This window comes from Tachyglossus aculeatus, chromosome 16, assembly GCF_015852505.1.
Source record: "Tachyglossus aculeatus isolate mTacAcu1 chromosome 16, mTacAcu1.pri, whole genome shotgun sequence".
In the NCBI taxonomy this organism is placed as follows: Eukaryota; Metazoa; Chordata; class Mammalia; order Monotremata; family Tachyglossidae; genus Tachyglossus; species Tachyglossus aculeatus.
The window spans coordinates 44016003-44023138 of record NC_052081.1 but is presented as its reverse complement, the minus strand read 5'-3'; the positions used below and the strand labels follow the sequence as shown (position 1 = coordinate 44023138).

General features: G+C 49.9%; 1 protein-coding gene across 1 annotated transcript in view; it reads left to right on the top strand.

The window, feature by feature from the left end:
• Positions 1–2112: 2112 nt before the first annotated feature.
• Positions 2113–7136, top strand: part of PTP4A2 (protein tyrosine phosphatase 4A2) — a 30798-nt gene continuing 25774 nt past the window's right edge. Inside the window, exon 1 of the mRNA XM_038758407.1 lies at positions 2113–2156. The gene's annotated coding sequence lies outside the window, so the exon portion shown is untranslated. The remainder of the gene's footprint in view (positions 2157–7136) is intronic.

Here is a 7136-nt window from a genome sequence, read left to right as displayed (position 1 = left end):
TATTCTTGTTAGTGCCTGACACCTAGTAAGCGCTTAGAACAGTGCCTGGCACATAGTAAGCGCTTAACAGATACTATCATTATTCTTGTTAGTGCCTGACACGTAGTAAGCGCTTAGAACAGTGCCTGGCACATAGTAAGCGCTTAACAGATACTATCATTATTCTTGTTAGTGCCTGACACGTAGTAAGCGCTTAGAACAGTGCCTGGCACATAGTACGCGCTTAACAGATACCATCATTATCATCATTAACAGATACCATCATAGTTAGTGCCTGACACGTAGTAAGCACTTAACAAATCCCATCATTATCCTTGCTAGTGCCCGACACGTAGTAAGCCCTTAGAACAGTGCCTGGCACAAAGTATGCGCTTAACAGATACTGTCATTATTGTTAGTGCCTGACATGTAGTAAGCGCTTAACAGATCCCATCATTATTCTTGTTAGTGCCCGACACCTAGTAAGTGCTTAGAACAGTGCCTGGCACATAGTAAGCGTTTAACAGATACCATCATTATTCTTGTTAGTGCCTGACACATAGTAAGCACTTAGAATAGTGCCTGGCACATAGTAAGCACTTAACAGATACCATCATTAATCTTGTTAGTGCCTGACACGTAGTAAGCACTTAAAAAATCCCATCATTATTCTTGTTAGTGCCTGACACGTAGTAAAAGTGCTTAAAAAATCCCATCATTATTCTTGTTAGTGCCTGACACGTAGTAAGCGCTTAGAACATGCCTGACGCGTAGTAAGCACTTAACAGATACCATCATTATTCTTGTTAGTGCCTGACATAATAAGCGCTTAGAACAGTGCCTGGCACATAGTAAGCGCTTAACAGATACCATCATTATTGTTAGTGCCTGACACGTAGTAAGCGCTTAACAAATCCCATCATTATCCTTGTTAGTGCCTGACACGTAGTAAGCGCTTAGAACGGTGCCTGGCACATAGCAAGCGCTTAACAGATACCATCATTATTGTTAGTGCCTGACGCGTAGTAAGCACTTAACAGATCCCATCATTATTCTTGTTAGTGCCCGACAGCTAGTAAGCGCTTAGAACAGTGCCTGGCACATAGTGAGCGCTTAACAGATCCCATCATTATTCTTGTTAGTGCCTGACACCTAATAAGCGCTTAGAACAGTGCCTGGCACGTAGTAAGTGCTTAACAGATTCCATCATTATTCTGGTTAGTGCCTGACACCTAGTAAGCGCTTAGAACAGTGCCTGGCACATAGTAAGCGCTTAACAGACACCATCATTATTCTTGTCAGTGCCTGACACCTAGTAAGCGCTTAACAGACACCATCATTATTCTTGTTAGTGCCTGACATAGTAAGCGCTTAGAACAGTGCCTGGCACATAGTAAGCGCTTAACAGATCCCATCATTATTCTTGTTATAGTAAGTGCTTAACAGATCCCATCATTATTCTGGTTAGTGCCTGACACCAAGTAAGGGCTTAGAACGGTGCCTGGCACATAGTAAGCGCTTCACAGACACCATCATTAGTCTTGTTAGTGCCTGACACGTAGTAAGCGCTTCACAGACACCATCATTATTCTGGTTAGTGCCTGACACCTAGTAAGCGCTTAACAGATACCATGAAGGGAAAGAAAAAAGAGAAAAAAAACCCCAAGGGGAGGAAGGGGCGGGGCCCGTTGCCGCGGCAACGCCGTACCGACCAATGGGAAGCGGCGGAACGTGGGCGGACGGACAACGGCCCCCCGCGTGCGGCCGGGGAGCCCGGGAGCGCCCCCTGGGGGCCGTAGGGAGGAGGGCGGCGAGGGGGTTCCGGTTGCGCGCGCAGCCCGAGCCGGCCCCGTCCCCGTCCCCCCGGCAGCAGCCCCGGCCGCCGCTCGAGGAGGAGCCGGCGTCGCCACAGTAGCCGCCGCCGCCGCCGCCACCCGCGCAAGACGGACTCGCTGGCACAAGCCGCCGCCGCCGCCGCCTCCGGGCCGGGCCGGGTGTCGCGCGCCGAGGCTGGGGGGGATCCGCCGCCGCCGCCGCTGCCGCCGCCGCCGCCGCCGCCGGCGCCGCCGAGGTGACTGAGGAGAGGGGCGCCCCCACCCCCACCCCGCCGCCGCCGCCGCCGCCGCCGCCGCCGCCGCCGCCGCCGGCCTTCAATGCCCAGCCCCCAGCTCGCCAAAGTGAGTCGGGGGGCGGACGCCCGCCCGCTGGGCCCGGGGCCCCCGGAGCACCAGCAGCCTTAGCAGCCGCCTTAGCAGCCATGAGTCCAGGCCGCGGACACGTCCCCGGAAGGAGCGGCCCCGGAAAGGGGGGACCGGCGGAACGGGGGGCTTCTCTCTCTCTCCTTTTTTTTTTGTCTAAATGGCACTGATCAGGCGCTTACTGTGTGCAGAGCACTGTTCTCTCCTTCCAGGCCCGGGCGACAGGAAGGGTCCCGGGCGAGGGTCGGGAGGAGGTCGGCCCCCAGGGGCTGGAGGCCCACCCGGACTTGGTTTCGGGGAAGGGGTGGGGGGGGGCTCCTTTTTCCTTTTCCCCTTTCCCCTCTTTTTCTCCCGTCTATCGGGGGTGGGGGGCTCCTTTTTCCTTTTCCTTTTCTCCCGTCTGTCGGGGGTGGGGGGCTCCTTTTTCCTTTTCCTTTTCTCCCGTCTATCGGGAGTGGGGGTCTCCTTTTTCCTTTTCCTTCTTTTTCTCCCGCCTATCGGGGTTGGGGGGCTCCTTTTTCCTTTTCTTTTTTCTCCTGTCTATCGGGGGTTGGGGGTCTCCTTTTTCCTTTTCCTTCTTTTTCTCCCGTCTATTGGGTGGGGGGGGGGGGTCTCCTTTTTCCTTTTCCTTCTTTTTCTCTCATCTATCGGGGGGGTGGCGCCTTTTTCTTTTTCCTTTCCCTTTTTCCTTTTTCTTCTTTTTCACCCGTCTATCGGGAGTGGGGGTCTCCTTTTTCCTTTTCCTTCTTTTTCTCCCATTTATCGGGGGGGCTCCTTTTTCCTTTTCCTTTTTTCTTTCTCCTTTTTAATAATAATAATAATAATGATATTTGTGAAGCGCTTACCATGTGCAAAGCACTCTTCTAAACGCTGGGGAGGTTACAAGGCGATCAGGTTGTCCCACGTGGGGCTCACAGTCTTAATCCCCATTTTACAGATGAGGGAACTGAGGCCCAGAGAAGTGAAGTGACTTGCCCAAAGTCACACAGCTGACAGTTGGCGGAGCTGGGATTTGAACCCATGACCTCCGACTCCAAAGCCCGGGCTCTTTCCACTGAGCCACGCTGCTGCTCTGCTTTTTCTTTTTCTCCCGTCTATCGGGGGTGGAGGGTCTCCTTTTTCCTTTTCCTTCTTTTTCTCCCATCTACCGGGGGGGACTCCTCCTTTTTCCTTTCTCCTTTTCTTCTTTTTCTCCCGTCTATGGGGGAGAGCTCCTTTTCCCTTTTCCCTTCTCCATTTTCTTCTTTTTCTCCCGTCTATCGGCCGGGCCCGAGTCCCCCCGCACCCCTTCCCGCCAGCCCCCAGAAAGTTTAAGGGTACAGTTGTCAAGCGCTTAGTACAGTGCTCTGCACACAGTAAGTGCTCAATAAATACGATTGAATGAATTATGATGGCATTTGTTAAGCGCTTATTATGTGCAAACCACCGGTCCAAGCCCTGGCAGGGGGGATCCAGGGGGTGATCACGTTGTCCCACGTGGGGCTCACAGTCTTCATCCCCATGTTACAGATGAGGTCACAAAAGGCTTGTGTGAAGGGACTTGCCCAAGGTCACCCAGCAGGCATGTGGGGGGAGCCGGGATTAGAACCCAGGACCTCTGAGTCCCAAGCCCGGGCTCTTTCCACTGAGCCACGCTGCATCTCCTCCTCTCCCCGGGACACGCCACGAGGTATGTGAGCCCGTTGTTGGGTAGGGATTGGCCCTATTTGCTGCTGAGCAAGTAGCAACTGTCCAGGCGCTTAGTCCAGTGCCCTGCACGCGGTAAGCGCTCAGTAAATACGATGGAATGAAATCATGGAGGCCTCCCCTTTTGCCCGCCGCCGAAAAAACGTGGCCTTCCCCCCTTGGCCCAGCGCTCGTATAAAGTGCACTGAAGACATTTTAGAAACGCCGGTATTATGTAAGCAGGTTTCAAGGTGTCTCTTGCCTTGGAAAGGCGGGGTTGTGAGCCGGGTGGGTGATAAATTTCCCAATCCACATGCGCCCCAAAAGATAGTTGAGCGGGCCGCCCCACCTGGGGAAGGGTTAAAAGGGCTCATTTCACCCCGTAATGAAATGCAGTGCAGCGACTGCTGGATGGGAACATGGCAGCTGTTTAGTTTAAGGAAACATGGCATTAGCAGTCACTGACAGGAAATGAAGGAAGTTATGTCGAGTTGAAAGTGCAAGGGCAATTTAAGGAGGCCGGTTGTTTTAACCCGGCCTTCGGAAATACACCAAGGGCGAGTTCGTTTTTTGGACAAGAGGAAGAAGTGGCCCGGCCCAATTTGTACTTCCCAAGAGCTTAGTACAGTGCTCTGCACATAGTAAGCGCTCAATAAATACGATTGATTGATTGATTGATTGCTGTTGCTTTTTGCCTTTAAGTGGCCCGATTTCTTCTTCTTTTTAATGGGATACCTAGGGATTGGTGAAGAGCCTGTAGGTAGCCCGGTGCTGGACATTTCCGGATTTTGGGTTATTTCAAAGGAAATGAAGGAAGTTATGTCGAGTTGAAAGTGCAAGGGCAATTTAAGGAGGCCGGTTGTTTTAACCCGGCCTTCAGAAATACACCAAGGGCGACTTCGTTTTTTGGACAAGAGGAAGAAGTGGCCCGGCCAATGTGCTGTTGCTTTTTGCCTTTAAGTGGCCCGATTTCTTCTTCTTCTTTTTAATGGGATACCTAGGGATTGGTGAAGAGCCTGTAGGTAGCCCGGTGCTGGACATTTCCGGATTTTGGGTTATTTCAAAGTTTTGAGAGTTGGGGGGCTGGTGGAGAGCAAGGCAAGCCCTCTTGCCTGCTGTGTGTGGGGAGGGTATCCTGCGAGGAAACGTCCATCTTCCCCGGCTGTCAAGTCTGGTATCATCAGGGGAGGAGGGCCCTTTTCATCATCATCATCATCAATCGTATTTATTGAGCGCTTACTGTGTGCAGAGCACTGTACTAAGCGCTTGGGAAGTACAAATTGGCAGCATATAGAGACAGTCCCTACCCAACAGTGGGCTCACAGTCTAAAAGGGGGAGACAGAGAAGAAAACCAAACTTTTGGAAGATCGGAGGCCGAGAACGTTAGATTACCAACCTCGGTGGTGCAAAAAGTTGCCTGAGGTCGGTGGATTTACCATCCCTTCCAGAGGTTAAGCCGAACCCGCCCCGAGGGCATCCTATTTTTGGCTGATGCGTTGTTCAGGCCAACAAACCCTCTTTCATAATTCCCCTCAGCACACTCAGTGCTTTGCCCAAAGTAGGCCCCCCCCCCCCCTCAAAAAACAAACTGCTGTTGATTACGGAGGTAGAAGTGGGTCTTACGTCTGACTAAATCCCATTTGTGTGGTCGCTCCTAGAGCTTAGCGCAGTGCTCTTCACACAGTAAATGCTAAGTTAATGGCACTGCTACCGATACGGTTCATGCCGGCTCAGAGAAAGAAACGTCCCCTTCTGAGTCAACAGCACACGTTGTGCCTTGTGCTGTCACAAGCGAGTTTTCTTTGGAAGAACTTTATCCTCATAAAACTAGCAGTGGCCTGATGGAATCACCTCAGAAGATGGAGTGACTAGATCATTGAGACCTGCCACCTGAATATATTCTCGTTGCCCCCAGCCATTAGTACAGTGTTTGGCAAATAGTGAGCGCTTAACAGACACCACAATTATTATTATTTTCAAGATAACTAGAGGCATCTCTGCGGGTGAGGGTGGATTTGTTAGGTGATGAAGCCTAGAAGCTTTCTGGGACCCCCAAGGTGTGTTCCTTGAGGTGGCAGAGGATGGTTTTAAAAGGGAATTGGAATGTGATCAAGGAACAAAGTTTGTTTGGATTTTGGGGGCAGGGGAGTAAAAGAGGTGAGGTAGTTGGTCCTAGAGTACTTAGAAATGGTCTTTTTTTTCCCCCACTCTCAGCTCAGGTCGTGTGTGTGCGTGTGTATGTATTAGGCGCAGTTTTCCAGGGTAGTGATGTAATTGCCACTTGCAGAAACTGGGAAAGGTTGTCTTTTTAGTATACCTTAGTGACAAATAATTTGGAAATGCAGAACCTGGTACCTTCTGACTCAGATCTGCAGAATACCCCTCCTTCTATGACTCAGAGTAGAGTAATGTTTAATTTTAATGAACCCAGTTGATGGAAAGAACTATCTACAGCATATAGGCTTTAAATTCTGGTGACCTTGAAGGTAAATGCTTCATACTGATCTCACATGGGAGTTTAAAAAAAATTAAAAAAAGAAATTAAAAAGTCCCCCATCCCCCAGTCTGTTTTATCTGAACTGTCTTCCAGGAAATTCAAGCTTTCCTTTCCTGGGGGTTAACTTTGTTTTAGTCATTTACAATTAAAAACCAAAATGCTAGCTTGGAAGCCGTATGAACAACCTTTCCTTTAGGGGAGCAAAGGTGAAGCAACTAGAATCTATTTTATAGTTTTCTGCCTTTGAACTTTGCCCTTTTGTGTTGGAATGTGGTGTTGGTAACTGAAGTGAGGCCTCAGAAGACATATCATTGCTGTTCGCTTTGCAAGGGAAAGCCTGTCTCAGGGGTTTACCCTGAAGCCACAGGTGGTTCTTTCAAAATTTCAACACCCTAGAGAAAAGGTTTCATTTTGTAAGCAATGAATGGATTTTTACCCTCTCCTAAATGGTACAGACTGCTCTCTTTCTTGAGTAATATCAGGATGAAGGGCTTAATTGGTTGCATGAGGTGCAGAAGCTTGTGATCTTAATACTTCTCGAACCTGCCGCCAAAACAATTAGGACTCCTAGTTTGAGTGGATTTTTTTTTTTAAATTTGTATTAAGCACATACTATGTCAAACACTGTTCTAAGCACTGGAGAAGGTGCAAGTTAATTAGGTTGGACTCGGTCCCTGTCCCGCACTGGGGCTCTTGCCTAGGAAAAAGTACCTGATAACAGCTAGTCCTGGAAGGTGAAAACGTTTGTGGGTTTTTTGTTGTTTATTTCAGAGGTTATTTGCATCCTTGGTCGTGC